This window comes from Tachypleus tridentatus, chromosome 1 (genome assembly GCF_004210375.1).
Source record: "Tachypleus tridentatus isolate NWPU-2018 chromosome 1, ASM421037v1, whole genome shotgun sequence".
Classification (NCBI taxonomy): Eukaryota; Metazoa; Arthropoda; class Merostomata; order Xiphosura; family Limulidae; genus Tachypleus; species Tachypleus tridentatus.
Window position 1 is genome coordinate 18,380,905 of NC_134825.1, and position 21,661 is coordinate 18,402,565.

The 21,661-nt window shown below is 33.0% G+C and overlaps 1 long non-coding RNA gene and 1 pseudogene across 4 annotated transcripts in view; one reads left to right on the plus strand and one right to left on the minus strand.

The window, feature by feature from the left end:
* LOC143244118 (uncharacterized) overlaps positions 1 to 19,903 on the plus strand; it is a 271,994-nt pseudogene extending 252,091 nt beyond the window's left edge. The window contains exons 28-34 of the transcript XR_013024901.1: positions 894 to 985; positions 5,082 to 5,210; positions 5,527 to 5,574; positions 6,053 to 6,124; positions 7,395 to 7,589; positions 17,791 to 17,905; positions 18,130 to 19,903. The product of XR_013024901.1 is annotated as an uncharacterized LOC143244118 (transcript). The remainder of the gene's footprint in view (positions 1 to 893; positions 986 to 5,081; positions 5,211 to 5,526; positions 5,575 to 6,052; positions 6,125 to 7,394; positions 7,590 to 17,790; positions 17,906 to 18,129) is intronic.
* LOC143244121 (uncharacterized) lies at positions 183 to 4,354 on the minus strand. 3 transcript variants are annotated; one of them, XR_013024905.1, is made up of 4 exons: positions 3,979 to 4,289; positions 3,157 to 3,261; positions 2,302 to 2,362; positions 183 to 590 (listed from the first exon to the last, which is right to left on the minus strand). It is a non-coding gene; the product is annotated as an uncharacterized LOC143244121 (long non-coding RNA). The 3 variants fall into 3 exon arrangements; XR_013024902.1 differs by lacking the exon at positions 183 to 590 and adding an exon at positions 1,231 to 1,476; XR_013024906.1 differs by lacking the exons at positions 183 to 590; positions 2,302 to 2,362 and having other exon boundaries at positions 3,124 to 3,261; positions 3,979 to 4,354.
* Positions 19,904 to 21,661: the final 1,758 nt, after the last annotated feature.

Genomic DNA, 21,661 nt, shown 5'->3' on the forward strand with positions numbered 1-21,661 from the left:
TCAGTTTTGAACAACACATTGACCCGCTAATGAAATACTCCTACCACATGCCCTGTAATATGTTTATTTAAGATATATGGCTAACTTCCATACACAATATATAAAAAAGCAACTAATAACATATTATCTTCACCATAATCTTTTACAGAATGAAAATGTAATCAAAATCAAATAGTCCAAGTACCTGCTTGCAGATTCATATTTGGTCTCTATTTTGAAACCATGTGAAATGGCTCCAATCACTTCCCTAAAAATATGATTGAAGATACCACTTCTTCCAAAGTTTCACATTCATAAAGGTCAGACTAAACAAATCTCACACGCTGAGTGCAGCAAACATTTTCATATTGTTAAGAAGAGAATACTTATCCTACTTTGATATCACTGATGTAGGAAGTTACCATTGAATGGGTACATGCACAGTGGTTTATGCTGCAGTAGTTTTATCTATGACTTTTCCTCACTTCCTTCAACCTATGAAATCTTCTTTCTAAATTTCATGTTGTTTGAGATGCTTCTGGCAAGGTGGTGCAAATAAGACACTTTGAGTATTCAGAGGTTGTAGATTCACTACAGCTGTGGATAGTATTCTGTGTATGTGAAATATCAGAAAGTTCATTATATAGAGAGACAAAAATGATAAGTTTAGGAAGACTGAAAAAGTTAATTAAATGTATGTGTCATTGTATTATAAGTCTGTAATACAGGTGTTGAGATGAAAAGCAACACATGGTCCTAGTTATATAACAGACAGACAGACAGACAAAAATAAAGTACTAGTTATTGTGATGAAAGAGTTACTAAGTAATAGGAACTGTTTAAATAAATATGTGTAGTCAATGCTTAATGAATTTTTGACTGATAAAATGCAACCTTTAAACTTTCTTTTATAGGAGTGTATTATAAACAAGGTCCACCAGGTCCATCAGGCCCGCCAGGTCCACCATCTGATGATGACTATATTCTTCCAAGCATAGCACATGTGGTAGGTTTCATACTAGATATGTATATAGATTATTAGTTGTGAATGTATTTGCTTATAGCTAATGAACTGCTATCTAACTTCCTGAAACTGCTATGTACCTTAAGGACCTTGGGGAGTGATACTGGAAGTCATTAAGAAGTGTGTCAGTTAGTAAGTTTTGTCTCTCTCTATATATATATAGACATAAGATATACATCAGTGAAGTTATTTATATTTGATGAACATAAATTTATTAAACGCAAATGCAGCTATTTTATAAACAAACTAAAATGTGTAACAAAGTGAAATCAAACAGAAACTGTTGGAGTTAAGCTTTATGGCTAAAAATCTTACTGCATGTAACACAGCAGCAAAAAAGACCTGCTGGACCAAAAACTGGGTTGTGAAATAAAGGTTTTAAAAAAGAGGGTAAAGAAGAGATAAAAATGTTCTTCTTAAAAAAACTCTTCCACCAATTCATCTGCAGTTTTACCATCTCAACTGTCAATCTTCTGTGGGCAAAGATATATAAATTTTAACACTACAAAGTCATCTGGATCATCAATCTATATTACAGTACGTTTTCTAAAGAGAGTACAAACACAGAAAATGAATATATTAAGTCTAGTATCATTTCTAAATATTAGACTAGTTACTTACATTATAGTATCATTTCTGAATAGAATTAGTTGTAAACCAAATGAAAAAATAACAACAGGTTGAGTACCATGAATGAAGTTTGGATAACCTACTCATGTTACAATACATTTTCCAATAAAAATTCGGAGATACAAAGAAAGTATCAATATAATAATTATTCTACATGAGGCTTGGATTAACTAGTCACATGTCAGTAACTCTAGATACAGTTATTTGGAGATACAAAGAAAGCAGAACATTATGATGCTCGAGGTTTGGATCAGTTATTTGTTTTGTATTCTGAGGCTAATAATCCAGGAGCACAAGGAGAATATCAGTATAATAAATCCAATATGATGCGTAAGATTAACATCAACTGCTTAAGTTTTTTAATCTTTTCCATCTTTACTTTTAAGAAACATAATCTGCAGATAAAATTAGTACATAAATTATCAGTTCACTATCTTAAAAGAGATTTGGATCAGATGTTTGTATTACAATACCTTTTCTAATTAGAATAATCCACTGATGTAAAAAGAACATAAATATTCCAATATCTGACATGAGTTTAGCCTAGCAATCAGCATCATGTTGTCATTACAGATGTCCAACCAGCTTAGTTAACGTTATTCCTAAGTCGCTTATAAAAATGAAAACAACAAAAATATTAAATAACTCTATAAAGGAGATATACGTACATGCATTAAAGTTGGTGTACATACTTCAGGAGAAACACTATATATGTATAAACTTGTGCTCCTATGGTGAAGAAAGGATAATATTTGAACATGTGTATATATAAACCAACTTTGACAAAATTTGTAAACTGAACTCTTAAATCGTAAAAAAGATATGATATTTCTTTCACAAAATATTATTACCAAATACTTTATGTTTGTTGTTGTTAAATTGCCTGGACATAATATGTCACACCTTACTATCAAATAACTACTAATATATTCCTATCAGTGTGACGTAATGTGCTTAATGCTGAAGACAGTATGCAAATAACTGTAGTAATAATGTCTCAAAATAGTATAATATAAATTATATTTCTGATATATATATATATATTTAGGATCAGGTTTGCATAGATTTTAAGACAGGTGAGTGGAATGTCTACACATCTAATTGACTATTCATGCAGTTGTACTTGCATATCAACTTTAACTTTTACTTAATTTGTTAAAACTGAAACGTATATATATAATTTCAACATCTTTTTAAAGATATTTAATTATTGAATCACCATAAAACACAAGTGTACTGCTTTCCAATAAAAATAAGTCCAAACTTTAGAAATAGTATATTATTATATGAACAAAATAAATACAGTTTCACAACTCTTTTATGAAGTGTAATTATTTTATGTATAATGGAGTGTTTGTAAAATTTGTTCTTGCACCAGAGATACCGTATTCCTCAACAAGTTATTAGTGATACGAATGATCTTAGTGAAGCCAAGGGAAGTTATTTGTAATTTTGACAGAGTAGCATAGGAAAAACAAATCAAACATAAGTTATTGAATAAAAATAACAATCTTTATTCTTACATAAATCACAATCTGGAATTAGGTTCTCACTACAGCTGGCTTGCTTCAGTATTCATAGTTTAAACTTCTACTGGCTGTTTGAGACAGAGAGCAGGATTTTCGTGTCTATAGGAGGAAGACAGTATTTTTAATATGATACAAAGAGACATTACAACCCTGGAAGACAAAGAGGAGAGCAAGAATAATGAAGATAACACATTTTTGACCTCTAGTACTACATCATTAATCATTTCAAATACATATGTTCAAGGGATATAAACCTTCAGCTCATACTAAATTTTAAAAGTTTCTTTTCCACTTCTTACAATGAGTATCTTCTCAGTCTAGGGAAGAAGACTACATAAACAGGTCGTAATATGTACTTTTATCTTGGGTATAATATTAATGATATTTCTGGTCATCACATGTACAGATATCAATGTTCAAAATAGCATTTTATTAGTCATTCAGATATTTCTAAAAAAATTGTTGTTTGTGATATTGCTTTGTCTGTTTTTCCAAACAAATATATGTGTGTCTTTAGTAATACAGTTTACAGAATTTATTGTTAAAACCTGAATTTGTCAAGCTTTTATTTTATCGTCTTGTCTGTTTTTCCAAACAAATATATGTGTGTCTTTAGTAATACAGTTTACAGAATTTATTGTTAAAACCTGAATTTGTCAAGCTTTTATTTTATCGTTCACTCTTTTATAATTAATTTACACCATAATACGACAGTCTACCATTCGACAATCATCTATTAATGTGCAGCTTTTCTCTAGTAAATAAAGTGCTTTGTTTTTGCTTCAACTTCAACCCCATGTCCATAAATCACTGTACCTTATAGGCCCTCCAATCTCTAATTACTGCAAAGCTCAGCTGACTGTTCACGTGGATAACCATTCTTCTTGTTGGCAATGGACATTCACACTTGAACTTTGTTCTGCCCTTGTGTTTTTTACATAATAAATAGAAATCGTTTGTTACATACTCTTACAAACAGAAGAACAGGAAGATGTTAAACACAGTAGGGTTAATAATGACTGACACACCACACTAACAGTCAGATAGAGATACAACACAATTTATATTTTTTATCTAACTCCATAGACATCTGTGACATGATAGGCACATAACTCCCTCTGTCTGTCTCTGAAACACATACAAAAAATTAAAATATAATAAAATATATGTTGAAACAAAAACAGTAAAAGGTAGTTGGAGTTGAGGCGTTGTAAGTATAAACATTCAACTCCACACTCTTATTTGAGTTTCCACAACTGCTAACTTGTTTTTCATCTAGTTTGACAGATAGGATATCACCAATGATTTTGGGTGCTATCACCACAAGTCATTTTCGTTATGACTTCAAGTTAATGACTGAAATAGCAATGATATTTTAATATAAAAATAATTTTAAGGCTTAAGTTATATTAAATTCATTATTGTTTTATAGTGCTGATTTTAATTGCCTATTTACAACTAATGTAATTAGTATAATAATAGTTTTGAGCTTATTTTATTGACTATAATGTATTTTAAAGACAAAAAATAAGAAATCCTATTACCTGATTGCTTCTGATGGGTAGATCTTTCTTCATCAGAGGTAAAAATGGGAATATATATATATATATATATATATACACACACACACACACAGACATCCACATACAGTGTCTATGTTTGTGTTCAAATGTCTTGGTATTCTTGGTGTACTATTTTACAATGAAAGATAATACTAAAACTGAATAGATACTTGTAAAACCTTATATTAAACTAAGTTATAAGTTTTTTTACATGCTAAACTGGTTAATGTATTGTTTTATATAGTGTTGGTATCAAGTTTCAGGTCATACAATAAAATATAGTGGAAACTAGTATCGTGATCTCGTATCAGTTAAGCAACTATATATCCACATACGTGTATTGTTTATAAATATTAGGCTGTGACATTTACCAACCAAGAAGTATTGCTTCAAGCATCTCACAAAAGTCCTCGTGGAACTCTTGCCTTTCTGCTTGACGAAGATGCCTTGTTAGTGAAGGTTACACAAGGCTGGCAGTATATTCAAGTAGGTTTTCTTGAACCTGTGTTTTAATGAACTAATTTTACACTGCCGAACTACTGTGAAACTTTAAAAAGATCCAACATTTAAGGGAATTATTTATTACTTAGATGGTATACTAAAGGTATAGAGGGAAGTTTAGGATGTTATTTTTATTGTTTCACTGTAACTTTAAAAATTTATCGCATTTAAAGATTCAGGAAACACAAATAACTTACTGGTATTTTAGGAATGTTTTGTGCATTTTCACAAATATTCTTAAAACATTCAGAGATTACATTAAAACTGCTTATTTTATGATTTCTGGTGTGTTTTATCATAGGTGGGACCCATCCTGCCTTCACCAAAACCAACAATAGCACTAACTATGGTATGTGAATTTTTTATTTTTTTCGACATGCTGGAAGGATTTATTTTTGGATATCAAAATGCTGTAGCTATTAGAGCACAGAAATTTTAAAGTGATGAGTAAATATTTGGTGTTAAATATATAATCTATGATATTAAAAAACTGGGTCTTGTTTAGATATAAATCTTAGAAAATGTATACCTAGAAATTCACATTGAAAGTACTGAATTATTTGCTTATTTTGACCCAAGTTTCTTTGACACTGATACTGATACTGCTTTCCTGTGTGTATTATTTTGTTTGTTAATCATAATTCGTATAAAGAAACAAACATAAGATGATTAAGAAAAGCACACAGAACTAAATAGCAAGTCTCCATTTGCATCCCAGCTTTCCACCTAATGTACTGAACTCTTTAAAGTACAATAAATTGATAAGGTGGTTTGTATATTATATTCAGGTTTTGTTTTGACCATTATAATATTGACTATTTCTTTAGCAACAGGATATTACCACAAATAAACCAGGACCAACAAGTACATATAACTTGGTGCTTGAGAATAGTGGAAGGGTAAGAATATTTCTGTTGTTTCTATTCGTATTATTACCTATTCATGACTTACTTAAATTAATTATGCAAGGTATTTTCCATCAATATTATTTAGTGTTTATAAAATCCTATTACCTAAAATTACCACAAATGTTGAAACTATGAACTGTTTAACTTATTAAATACATACCTTAAAACACAACATATATGCACAAGAGCAAATATAACCAATAGGAGGAGAAAATACATTTCAGTAATTGGTGCCAATGTAAACTGGGTTTTCAAAATATCCACACAGCCTGACAACACACAAACACACACCTCTTGTAATTCCTCTCAGAATAATAACACATTCAATGACAACAACACAACTAAAAAGAAGATTTTTTTCTACTGGTTTCCTTCCATCACATACTGTTCTTTTTGGGGGTCAGCTGGTAAATTGTGGGTGAATATGTTCATATTAAAAGTTTGTGATCCATCTATAAAAACTACTTGTGGACAAGACTGAACTTATGAATATTCTTCTAGTTGGACTAAAGGATTAGCCTTCCTCTAGCAAAGCACATGTTAATAACAGTTTCAATATCATTTTACATGAGTGTTAATTTATAAGAAAAAAACAAAAGATTTATTTGAAAATTTGAAAGGAAAGCAGATGCGTAAGCTATCAAACGATAATAAAGTATATATTTTGACCAACAATTTTAAAATTATTATATAAAAGTAGTACTAGTTCCTTCCTGTGCCAGTATATTATAAAATCTGTAAAACAACACAAGTTCACTACAGAGTCGCAACTAACACATAAAACAGATATAGATTAACTTTCACCTAGTCATTTATATCAGTGCTTTTCAAAGTAGGAGCCGCCAAGAAACGGGCTGAAAACGAAGATGCTGAATTAATTTTGATTCTAAGTAACCAATAAGCCAATATAAATTATATTGAATTAATTAAGTGATACAGTATGTCGAAACAGGTGCTATTGTTTTTACTACTTCGCTATTATTCAGTCACCATGCTAAAGTGGTAGAGAACATTTTAAAATCACATTTTAACTCATTTTTATGGGTTGGGGGCTTCCAATTTTTATTAACATCAAGAAAACCTCAGACCAAAGGAGTTTGGGAACAATTGATTTAGATAACTGTGGTTCCTATCTTTTTATTTCCCCTTACATAAGAAACAACGAGAATCAATGATACATGTTTTTCACATTTCTAATTAGAACTTTACCTTAATTTTGAAAGGAACAGAATTCAACTAAACCTGTAATACATTATTTCAGTTACGAATGGCTGCATTAAATCAACCAATGAACGGAGACATGCATGGCGTGAGAGGAGTAGATTATAACTGTTACAGGCAGGCCAGACAAGCCAAGTTACGAGGAACATTTCGAGCCTTCTTAGCTTCAAAGGTTCAAGACTTAAACAGTATTGTCTACTATAAGGATCGAAAATCACCCATTGTTAATATCAAGGTAGGTAAACTTGATAACATTTATACAGAAAGTATTAACGTCTAGTACTGACGTTTAATATTATAAAAACGTATTGGTAAATTGTGTTTGTGTGTGTGACTGAGATTCTAATAATTTTATAGTCCTGGAATTATACATGTCTACATTGGCTGCATTTCATTTGTTTATAATTACCAACCACCTATCACTTAAGGTATTATAACCAACTGGCATATTGTAGTCGTGAAAATATAAATTATATATTTACTGTACCTCATGTAACATCTCCACGTTCTGAATTGTTATTACTGTTACACAGTAAAAAGTTAAAATACAGAGTCTGTATTTTGTCCCAACTAGTTCAATGTTTCTTATGCTCAACATTCATGGATCTAATAAGAAGCCACGAAAAACTTTGTTTAATTATGCTTAAATCTATCTGTGGGCTATCTGCGTGAGCTGACCCTTATTTAGTAATGACAGACTACAGGAAAACCAGCTGGTCTATACTGCCCATCCCAGTTCTTTACTAACGAATAATGACTTTCACTTTATAACGGCTCCATAGCTGTAAGGGTGAGCATTTTCAGTGTAGATGATTCTGAGGCCATAGATTTAAACTTATTTATTATCAGAAACAGAATGTGGTGTTTTCATTGTGTATATGAATAAAAGAAGCAAATATAAACTCCATATTGTTTTAGTCCTTAATATATATATATATATATATGCATTATATTTCAGTACTCTTTTTAAATTTTATTTTTATTTTTGATGTACCAAGTTACTTAAAACGACATTTATATTACCTCAGTGTGTATATATATAAATATATATATATATTAAGATCACTTATGATAGAATTTGTAGATTCCAAAACATTTGATTAAATATCTTTATAATTATTACTGTAGCATAGCTATTTTAAATTGTTTGTTTTTTGAATTTAGCACAAAGCTACTCCAGGGCTATCTGTGCTAGCCGTCCCTAATTTAGCAGTGTAAGACTAGAGGGAAGGCAGTTAGTCATCACCACCCACCGCCAACTCTTGGACTACTATTTTACCAACGAATAGTGGGATTGACCGTCACATTATAACGCCCCCACGGCTGAAAGGGCGAGCATGTTTTGTGTGACGGGGATGCGAACCCGCGACCCTCAGATTACGAGTCGCACGCCTTAACACGCTTGGTCATGCCGGGCCTATTTTAAATTAAACAAGCATTTCAAAACACCATAATGGAGATCTTTAGATCCTTTTCATTTTTATATACTATTGGATAATTATTCTTAGTGAAATAGGACTGACATGACCTGGTAGCTAGCTTGTCAGTTTATAGATTGAAAGGTCAAAGTTCAAACTGAGAATGCCATTGAGGTGAACACAACTTACAGAGTAAGATAGTTTCAAGTATCCATCCATTGTTTGAGAGAATTTCCTCTTTATGTCTAATTTATAAACCTCTTTTACTTTTGCTCTTAAAAGCTGTAAATTTTTTCAATTGTTCAGATTATGAGTAGGTTGTTTTAAAGTTGTGCTCGTTGTGCAAATTGTTCTGTGATAGTTTAAGTTGGAATCATTTTTTCTTGTAAGCTGCTTTTTATAAAAGTACTAGTTAATGTTTTTGATATTATATACGTGTGTGTGTGTGTGTAATATCCATTTATTTATCTCGTTGTTCTATTCTATTATTGTACTAATTATTTTACATTTTTAGCCAAGTATAAGGGTTTAGAACCAAACTAAATCTCCTAATCTGGACACGTGACACATTATTGGGATTTTACTCCAAACTTTCGATACCAGTTGGAGAACCCAACTATTCAATCAATTCAGTTGGAGTACCCAACAAATGAATCAATTCATTCCAATCCTTCTACGTTTTAGTTTCATGACGTTACCATTTAAGCTGGTATATTAAATCAGCCTCACTACTTATTAAGCCAGTTTTTAATTCTCATCTATGTGCTGCATACCTTTTTGGATCAGCAATTACTGACAATATTATTATGTTTCAAAATTTTGCATATCTCTCAACAGTTCAGTAACTAGTTGTAAATATGTCTGCCTGTGTCTCCTTTACTAAAGAAGCAAGTAGCGTTTCAAGCTGTAAAAATATGGTTCACATACAGTCATTAATACAGTATTATAATCTAAGAAAACATGGCGTTTTCGTCACTTTAGAATTATACATTTATAATTTTCTGAATGTGAATGTCTACAGCAGCAGCAGTGCCTTTCACATGTAGATCAAACACAGTAAGTGTACTATTTAGATGTAGACCAAACGAAGTAACTGTACCCTTTACATGTAGATCAAACACAGTAACTGTACTATTTAGATGTAAACCAAACGAAGTAACTGTACCCTTTACATGTAGATCAAACACAGTAACTGTACTATTTAGATGTAGACCAAACAAAGTAACTGTACCCTTTACATGTAGATCAGACACAGTAACTGTACCCTTTACATGTAGATCAAACACAGTAACTGTACTATTTAGATGTAGACCAAACGAAGTAACTGTACCCTTTACATGTAGATCAGACACAGTAACTGTACTATTTAGATGTAGACCAAACAAAGTAACTGTACCCTTTACATGTAGATCAAACACAGTAACTGTACTATTTAGATGTAGACCAAACGAAGTAACTGTACCCTTTACATGTAGATCAAACACAGTAACTGTACTATTTAGATGTAGACCAAACGAAATAACTGTACCCTTTACATGTAGATCAAACACAGTAACTGTACTATTTAGATGTAGACCAAACAAAGTAACTGTACCTTTTACATGTAGATCAAACACAGTAACTGTACTATTTAGATGTAGACCAAACGAAGTAACTGTACCCTTTACATGTAGATCAGACACAGTAACTGTACTATTTAGATGTAGACCAAACGAAGTAACTGTACCCTTTACATGTAGATCATACACAGTAACTGTACTATTTAGATGTAGAACAAACAAAGTAACTGTACCCTTTACATGTAGATCAAACACAGTAACTGTACTATTTAGATGTAGACCAAACAAAGTAACTGTACCCTTTACATGTAGATCAGACACAGTAACTGTACTATTTAGATGTAGACCAAACAAAGTAACTGTACCCTTTACATGTAGATCAGACACAGTAACTGTACTATTTAGATGTAGACCAAACAAAGTAACTGTACCCTTTACATGTAGATCAAACACAGTAACTGTACTATTTAGATGTAGACCAAACGAAGTAACTGTACCCTTTACATGTAGATCAAACACAGTAACTGTACTATTTAGATGTAGACCAAACGAAGTAACTGTACCCTTTACATGTAGATCAAACACTGTAACTGTACTATTTAGATGTAGACCAAACAAAGTAACTGTACCCTTTACATGTAGATCAGACACAGTAACTGTACTACTTAGATGTAGATCAAACGAAGTAACTGTACCCTTTACATGTAGATCAGACACAGTAACTGTACTATTTAGATGTAGACCAAACGAAGTAACTGTACCCTTTACATGTAGATCAAACACTGTAACTGTACTATTTAGATGTAGACCAAACAAAGTAACTGTACCCTTTACATGTAGATCAGACACAGTAACTGTACTATTTAGATGTAGACCAAACGAAGTAACTGTACCCTTTACATGTAGATCAAACACAGTAACTGTACTATTTAGATGTAGACCAAACAAAGTAACTGTACCCTTTACATGTAGATCAGACACAGTAACTGTACTATTTAGATGTAGATCAAACGAAGTAACTGTACCCTTTACATGTAGATCAGACACAGTAACTGTACTATTTAGATGTAAACCAAACGAAGTAACTGTACCCTTTACATGTAGATCAGACACAGTAACTGTACTATTTAGATGTAGACCAAACGAAGTAACTGTACCCTTTACATGTAGATCAGACACAGTAACTGTACTATTTAGATGTAGACCAAACAAAGTAACTGCACCCTTTACATGTAGATCAAACACAGTAACTGTACTATTTAGATGTAAGCCAAATGAAGTAACTGTACTCTTTACATGTAGATCAAATACAGTAACTGTACTATTTAAATGTAGACCAAACAAAGTAACTGTACCCTTTACATGTAGATCAAACACAGTAACTGTACTATTTAGATGTAGACCAAACAAAGTAACTGTACCCTTTACATGTAGATCAGACACAGTAACTGTACTATTTAGATGTAGACCAAACAAAGTAACTGTACCCTTTACATGTAGATCAAATACAGTAACTGTACTATTTAGATGTAGGCCAAACAAAGTAACTGTACCCTTTACATGTAGATCAGACGCAGTAACTGTACTATTTAGATGTAGATCAAACACATTAACTGTACTATTTAGATGTAGATGAAACTTAGTAATGGTACTTTTTATGTGTGGTTCTACTACAACAGCGGTAGATTCTACATGTAGATGAAACTCAGTAATGGTACTCTTTACGTGTTGTTCTACTACAACAGTAGTATATTTTACATGTAGATGAAACTCGGTAGTGGTACTCTTTACGTGTTGTTCTACTACAACAGTAGTATATTTTAAATGTAGATGAAACTCAGTAATGGTACTCTTTACGTGTTGTTCTACTACAACAGTAGTATATTTTACATGTAGATGAAACTCAGTAATTGTACTCTTTACGTGTTGTTCTACTACAACAGTGGTATGTTCTACATGTAGATGAAACTTAGTAATGGTACTCTTTACGTGTTGTTCTACTACAATAGTCGTATATTTTACATATAGATGAAACTCAGTAATGGTACTCTTTACGTGTAGTTCTAGTACAACAGTGGTAGATTCTACATGTAGATGAAACTCAGTAATGGTACTCTTTACGTGTAGTTCTACTACAATAGTCGTATATTTTACATGTAGATGAAACTCAGTAATGGTACTCTTTACGTGTAGTTCTAGTACAACAGTGGTAGATTCTACATGTAGATGAAACTCAGTAATGGTACTCTTTACGTGTAGTTCTACTACAACAGTGGTAGATTCTACATGTAGATGAAACTCAGTAATGGTACTCTTTACGTGTAGTTCTAGTACAACAGTGGTATATTCTACATGTAGGTCCAACACAGTAATTGTACTCACTACCTGTTGTTCTGCTTTTTCCATTGTATATAGCTACTGAGCTATTGTAACCTTGGGTGCATTTTAAGATTGACAGTCAAATCCCACTATTCGGTTAGGCAAGAATCCACCAATCGTTGGTGGCTTTCGGCTAGTTGCATTCATTTTAAGTTATCGGTTCAAAAGAAGGAGGACTCTGCACAGAAAGTTGCTGTGTAGTATTGCATAATCTTCTCCCATTTCCGTTTGAAATAACCTGCTCTATAGTAATACAAGTATTTTGAAAAAAAAATATAGCAAGTTCATATGCCATTTACTCTTTGTGGTATAACACAAAAAGTAATTAAAACAACCTCTGTATCACTGTATTTGGAACCAATAAACAAAGAGAAAACCTCATAGCTTCTTGACTAATGGGATACTCTTGTAGTATTAGCTCTATTTTTTCCATACTTTTTACAGGTGGAACAAGAAAATATAAAAAACATAATAAAACATAATGTTTAATGTGCTATATAAAAAGAGAAGATACTAGAGAGCTAGGTTTTTAATACTATTGTTTTTTAAAATGTTATTTAGTTTTATTTTTATCTTTAGAAAACAGAGTTGAATAGCAAACAGTTTACTAGACTTAGTAAGATTGAAGACCACAGCAGTTTAGATTTTGGTAGTTTAATGTGCAGTATAACGTTAGATTATGCTTAGTTACATATAACGGTTCTTTAGGCTTAGTTATAATTCAACTTGCGGTGAGATTGTAAGACAAATTAAATGCATTGTGTTATTTAATAAATACAGTCTTCAAAACTAGTTAACTGTCAAATTTAGGCTTAACAGTGTTAACAACAGGCTACTGGTATTTAATCAGAGTATCGAGTGTTTATTTTGACAAATAATACAATGGTTAAGCCAATTTGAGGGTTAAATATTCCCAATTTATTAGGGGTGAAAGATGCAATGATTGAGTTTTATTTGGGAAATCTGAACTGTTATGCACTTTAAGGGAAGCTAGTAGTGAGGACGTCCAACTTGTATGTAGAGTTTGCAGGTTGGAGGCTATCCTAACTAAAGTTGAAGTAAAGAGAAGTACACACTGTGAGAAATTAGCAGGGTTTTAAGAGGAGGATTTCATAATGTTGATGCATCAGCATTTTTCGTACTTTAAAGTCAAAGTTATGGAATTAGGGGACACAAGTATGGATTTAGGCACGGTATAAGCTGCCTTTGGTTAACATAATTTTATTTTTTAAATAGGTTGGTTAACTTTGGATGTTACAGAGGCAGCAACTTTAAGTGATTAAAAAAAATTCCTGAGTATATGAATAATACTGGCTTGTTTTAAGATTTAAAACAATAGTTTTAGTTAAGTTCAGAGATTGGAACAGCCTGGATGGACAAATAGGTTCCTTGTTGCCCCAAATCATTATGTTATGCTGTAATCTGGATCACACGTTTAATATCAGGTGATCCCTTAAGTAATGTCCGATTTTAGGTTCAGGAAAAGAGAAGGAGTTCAACCGATTTTAATGTTATTTATTTAATAACGTGTGTTCTATTATTATTAATTACTTTCTGCCAATGATTCACAAGCTTTCGAATGCCACTTCTATAAAATTCATGGGATTTGGAGGAAAAGAATTTAGAGAGGGTAGTTTTGATATCTTCATGTGTTCCAAGCTCTTTTCCTTCAAGATAGTTCTGCAAACTTTTAAATAGATGATAAACAGATGGGGCAAGGTCTGGAGAATAAGGAGAATGTGGAAGTTTTTTCCAGTCTAGCTCTTCAATCTTTGCAGATATGAGCCTTGCTGTAAGGGGCCGTGCATTATCCTGGTGTAACACAACATCTTTACGATTGACCAAAGCAGGCCTCTTTTCTTTCAGTGCAACATTCAAGTACTCTAACTGTTGGCAATAGAAGCCTGATGTTATCATTACATTGAATGGAAGCAACTCAAAGTAGATCACACCAACGATATCCCACCAAACACTTAACAAGACTTTCCTAGGGAAAAAATCCATTTTGGGCTGTGCATTACCTGCACTGAGCCATTGTTTGTGGTGCTTAACATTTTTATAAGATATCTATTTTTCATTTCCAGTCACTAACCTGTCCAAGAAAGGTGAGTTATGTTCACAAGAGTGTAGAGAAATACAAATGTCCACTCTTGCTCTAAGATCAGTGTCTGTCAAATCATGGGGGACCCATTTTCCAAGTTTTCACATCTTTCAGAGCTGTTGCAGATGACAGTGAACTGTTGAATGGGTTGAATTACATGTAAGCTTCTGTGGTAGTTCTTCAACTGTTATAGCACAGTCTTCATCAGCTGCAGACAGCAGCAAGTCATCATTAAATTCAACAGGATAACTTGAATGTGGCGCATCACTTGGTTTCAGAAGTTCAGATCAGGAACCACCTTTGACATTTTCTTTCATTGAGAGACTCTGCACTATAAACACCTTGAATTACTGTGTTTCTGCTGCACTATTGCCTTTTATAAAACTCATAAAATATTATATGCCTAATGTGCTACTCAGAAACAACCATCTTCATAAGGCTTTATTTGATTGATGATCTGAAAAAGTAGAGTTGGGTTCGTTTCTTTTATTTGTCTGAATATTTTTATACACGTTCCACTACATATTTTAGTCATTAAAACCTTCTACAAAGACAGAAATGATGATGCACTTTCTGTATTAAATGTCTGGACATTACTTATGGGATGACCTGATACAAATGAGGACCCACTCAGTACTGTAACTAATGAAAAAGATTTTTGCATAGTGATGAACAGTTCATTTAAGCTACCAATGCAGTGCTCTATTGCTTGTAGAATAGCTAATACAAATTTAGAATGTAAGTATAGATATATTAATTACATGTTAGAAGATGGTAATCATACCTTTATACGAATCACTAGTTAAGTCTCATTTGGAACACTTTCTGCAGTTTTGTTTTCCTTATCTAAGACGGAATATTGAGTTATTGAAAAGGATTATCTAAAGAGATTAGTCAAAATATCTTATTTTACCTTGAGGGTAAAAGGTGATCTTATTAAAGTGTACAAGATGATACAGAGGGTTGATAGGATGAACTTCTCTGATTTCTTTATGTTGTATTCTGAAAATAACAGGACAACACAACTTTATGAATTGGACAAGTCCCTTTTTTAAAATAAATACCAGCAGTGGTAGACACTGGTACTTTAAAACGAGTTTTAAAAGATTGGCCTTTCGAATGGGCCCGGCATGGCCAAGCGCGTTAAGGCGTGCGACTCGTAATCAGACGGTCGTGAGTTCGCATCCCCGTCGCGCCAAACATGCTCGCCCTTATAGCTGTGAGGGCGTTATAATGTGACGGTCAATCCCACTATTCATTGGTAAAAGAGTAGCCCAAGAGTTGGCGGTGGGTAGTGATGACTAGCTGCAAAATTAGGGACGGCTAGCACAGATAGACCTCGAGTAGCTTTGTGCGAAATTCAAAAAACAAACAAACCTTTCGAATGTGTTAGGTATTATAATTTATATTGGACGAGTCTCCAAGTTATTATGTTATGTACGTTGCCTATTGCTATTTCAAATTGCCAGAGATTTTAGTTTTAATTTAGAAGTTAATTAAATGTTTATATGTATCAGATTTATGATATTTGCTAACAAGATTGGTACACACAATTTTCTTTCTCTGTACAAATATATTTTAATATACAAATAATAACACAATTTATTATAACGGTTATTACAAATGATAGTTTATATAAAAGTTTTACAAAGTCACAAACAAGATTCAGTCTTCTGTCTGATCTGAAAATAAATATTTTATCGACGGTCCAGGTCCACGACGAGTGAATTAATTCAGAGTTGATCCACTCTACACTTGAGAGGAATGCTAGCTAGCTAGTTCTATTCTTGCTTAGCCTAACTCAGTTCACAAACTTGCTTTTCATAGAAGCTACATATGTAATGCCCTCGTAGAAGTACTAACGTCTGAAGTTACTTCACTGGAGTTTGTGTAGCCCAACATGCCCAGGTGGTTAAGGGGCACTTAATTCGTAATCTTAGAGTCGCCGGTTCGAATCCCTGTCACACCAAACATGCTCGCTCTTTCAGTCATAGGGTCATTATAAGTTTCGTTCAATCTCACTGTTTGTTTGTAAAAGAGTAACCCAAGAGATGGCAGTGGGTAGTAATGACAAGTTGCCTTTCCTCTAGTCGTACACTGCTAAATTGGAGACAGCTAGCGCCGATAGCTCTCGAGTAGCTTTGCACGAAATTCAAAACAAACAAAACAAATCTAACTTCAACTAGTTTTGTAAGTATTACATCTATTCTGAATGATGATTTATAGCATTTGTTTTGATGGCGTCTATATTAAATCAATATAATTTTTGGACTTTTATACATACCTAATTATCATTGTGCCCTATACTAGAGCTCTGGATTTCGTATCTTAGCGCGGAATAAAAAACAACCAACAAACTAAAGCTTGTAATGTTGAAAAGCTATAAACGTTCCTAGTCAAATATCTGTAGTTTTCCGATTTATAAGAGTTTGTAACAATTATAGCTTCCGAGGATTAAAGTATAATAACTGTAGCAGATCAGCAATATTCAAAAAACTGTCTCTCGGCGTTTTGTGATGGTTAACTTTTATACACATTAGGTGAGATTCTTGAAAGTTGAACAATATTCGAAGATACGTTCGTATTTTTGTAAACATATATTGTTGGTTCTTACACTTGGGAATCTACAAATTTAGAAAACAGGCGGAACTTGCGCAATACATATTTAACAATATACGTTACATGGATTAAACTGAAACAAACGTAGATATTAAAATAAATGTACAACATTAAATCTGTTACAAATGAGATGCCTTTGAATGTTGTGGCGGCACTAAATTTGGTTGAGTTTAAAAGAAAACCTGATAGAGGTATATGAGTGATAAGGGCTGGATTTATATATTTTAATCTTTTTTATTTAATAGTTTTAGTTTAGCTAAAAGAATGGGACAGTCAAGATGGACCATGAGGTTCGTTGTTGTCCCTAAACATTATGTTATGTTATCTTTGATTGAAAACTGATTTGTTCTTGACTTCCAGGAGCAAGTGTTGTTCAATTCTTGGAAAGACATATTTACAGGGAATGGAGGGACGTTTTATTTCCTCCTCGGATTTATTCATTTGATGGAAGAAATGTATTATTTGAAAACTCCTGGTAAGAAACATGAATAATATAAGCACTTGTATGACTTTTGCTTTGTACCATACCAATGATTCAGTATTGGGTTGAAAACTCACTTTCATTATATCATTGTTCGTTATTTCTTGTAATAATACTAGAATAATTATGGATTGCATCATATAATATGTATTTTCAACATAAAAAACTTAAAGTTCAGTTAAGATATGTATATAATTTTTTTTTTTTATTTTGTGCAGGCCACAGAAAATCGTATGGCATGGATCGAACAAAGTTGGAGTTCGAGATAAGAACAATTACTGTGACTCTTGGCAGAGCAGTAGCTTAACGAACCATGGACTGACTAGTTCCTTGACACAGAACCATCTGTTAGGACAAGATGAATACTCTTGTAACAATTCCTTCATTGTTCTCTGCGTGGAGGCCATAAGTAGAAAGGAAAGCTCACACAGAGAGAAGAGAAGCCTTAAGCAAGAAGGAGAGGAAATGGACGAGGAATTGACACCTGAAGAATATGGACAACTAATAGAAGATATTGACAGACAAGCTGATGAAAAGAAACTAAGAAACAGACTTGAATAAACTTACAAATGTCTTACGTTTGTGGTCATGTTAACGAGAGTGGAGATAATTGTGAAGTGTTTTATTAGTTACTGTTTAACAAAGTGTGATATTGAAGGCAGGAAAAAAAACGTTATTTTGAAAATTAACAGCGTATGAAGATGTTAAGTTAGTTGGTAAGCAAAAACCTTAAAAGTCAGTCACCTAGCTGTTTTGCGTTATTAACCTTTCGTAGTGGTGGTCAAGTAGCTTCAACAGATACAAATAATTATACCCGGACACAATGATGTATTGAAAGTACTTGAATTCAAGCTTAGCTGGTTATTGTTATCCTATTTGTGCTTTCTCATGGCATTAGTAAAAATCAGTGCTAAAGAGAAAAGTATTTAACGCAACGCTATACGTGTAGCTGTCTGTTAATATTCGTTAATTGTGGTTGTATTTACAATAGTAATTTGTACACAAAAGGTTAAAAGCTTGAGAAACGGCTTATAATTATTTTTTATTTGTAACAAATAGACAGAAGTTTGTGATTAATTAATGTAAATCGGCCCAGAAATAATACTGAAAAGAAACAAGACCAGCGTTTCTCATTTTAGAAAACACTTATTAGTTCATTGGTTTGATTTGTTTAAATTTATAACATTTCAAATAATTATAAGTTCTTCAGTGTCGTAATTAACAAATTTGTGTGTTCCCATTTCAACTTTATAAGTTTAACTTAATGGCATCTTTATCGTTTAGTTTCGTATTTTTTCCTTCATGATTATATTATATAATATTTATGTAAAAAACCTAATCCTCGTATTACAGTATTAACAAATAATCCATGACATGTTCCACACAAATGGTATTCTTTCCTCAGCTTGAATAATATTGAACTGTTGAGGTATCTCTGAAGATGATAACAGCTTTTAAAATAATTGTTCGGTGTTTATTGATTTTGTGTGTGTGTGTGTGTGTGAGAATCGTACAGGATTTATCTAAAGGTGTTTCTGCGCTACTTGTACACTATACCTAACAGTTTTTAATGACGTATTTATAATTTTCCTTATGCATATCACAAAGTTAAAGATGTTTTGCAATCTCGAAAATTTTTATTTTATAAATCGACATGTCCAGATTCTGGAATGAAACATTAGCATATTTTATCATTAACTTCTTTATTTCAGACAAAGCCTTATAAACTGTTCTTCAGGTGTGTAGTTTTGTTAGACTTCGATTCCCCGTGGTGAATAGAGCCCATATAGCCCATTGTGTATAATTTAAAATCAAGCAGTTTTTAATTCTTTAACCTTGTAATTTATTAAGCACCATTATATAATGTCTTTTGTTAAGTAAGTTATTTTGCTTAATCCTTGGACCTTTGTGTTTCACGATAACTAATGTATTCAGTCATTTTTTTAACCTTTGTTAATCGAGTTATAATAAATCCTGTATAAAAAACACAAACATTGCATTGCAAGGATTTGTATCTGAAGGTCAAGATGGGATTTTTGTGTTTCCCAAAGTTCTACGTAAAAATTTATTTTATGCACTGAAATATATCAATCTGAACGTTTCAAAACATTGCTGTTTACCCAAGAAACGTGTTTTTCTTTTAAGAGAAACGGTGAAATACATTCGAAAAGTTCAGTAATAATTTAAAGAAACATTCGTCAAGAGTATTTTCACACTTGACTCAGAAGTCGGTAATCAAATCAGGAAAAATGTCTTTAGTGAAGTCTGATAAAGAATTTGTTTATTGCTCTTGTGACAGTATTTCAATCAGAACAAGTCAGCGTTTCTAATACAACAGTTAACGCCAAATTAAAGTTAATTTTATAATTATAACAGTTTTTTACTGTAGAACAAATTTAATTTTTTGTCCAAGAGTGACAACAGCTGACTTCTCGTAATTGATCTCGATTGGTGGTGTTACCACGTTGGAAGCGCGACATGGCCAAGTGTGTTAAGGCGTTCGACTCGTAATCCGTGGGTCGTGGGTTCGAATCCCGGTCGCACCAAAATGCTCGCCCTTTCAGCCGTGGGGGCGTTATAATGTGACGGTCAATCCCACTATTCGTTGATAAAAGAGTAGCCCGAGAGTTAGCGGTGGGTGGTGATGACTAGCTGCCTTTCCTTTAGTCCTACACTGCTAAATTAGGGACGGCTAGCACAGATAGCCCTCGAGTAGCTTTGTGCGAAATTCAAACAAACAAATACTGCGTTGGTGTTGATAAACGTGGTCTGTTTAATACGACAGTGTCTTCATAACACTTTCGTTTTTAACAGTGTTGCATCGGAAACAAGACACTTACAATAGTACAGTAAAAAAATATTGAAAAACACTTCTGGAAAACCCAGGTAACCTTCATGGCGTCACTCAACTCCTTTTATAAGTTACTCATTCGGTTACACTACTATTTCGTGGTGCAAGAAATGGAGAATCAACCTAAATCCAAGCAAAACTCAGGCTATAATCATGTATATAATCCTCAACACGAAAACAACTTAAAGTTGAAACTGAACAAATCTACTGGCATGATCACCCTGTCCTTGTCAATCGAATCTTTAGGCTTAGGCACAACCTTACACCTAAAACAAATCTACAAAATAAAAAGAAGCCTTTAAACCGGAATAACACACCCAAAACAAAATAAGGTATGATTTGTTTTGACCCACCGCCAACTCTTGGGCTACTCTTTTACCAACGAATAGTGGGATTGACCGTCACATTATAACGGCTGAAAAGGCGAGCATGTTTGGTGCGACGGGGATGCAAACCCGCGACTCTCAGATTACAAGTCGCACGCCTTAACCCACCTGGCCATGCCGTGCCCGAAAAGTTAGTACACAATATTTTAACTACAAAACAACAACGTTATATATTAAGCGAGTTTTCGGTTTCAATCGAAAGTTTAGGAAGAAGAGATTTAAACAGCAACAGTAAAATGGATTAGTCAGTTTATGTCTACTTCTAGCTGAGATCCCCATATGCTTGCGTGAACTTATTTGTAGATGGCCCCTTTATTACAGACCAGTATCATATGTAAGGTCCCCGTTAGTACAGCGGTATGTCTCCGGATTTACACCCTAAAATCAGCGGTTCGATTCTCCTCGCTGGGTTGGGAAATTGTTCTCCATGTTGGGGGTTGTGCAGTAGGCTAACAACCTACTTACTTAAAAAATCAGCCTGTTAAAGTAACCGCAGCAGTTGCGGCCCTTCAG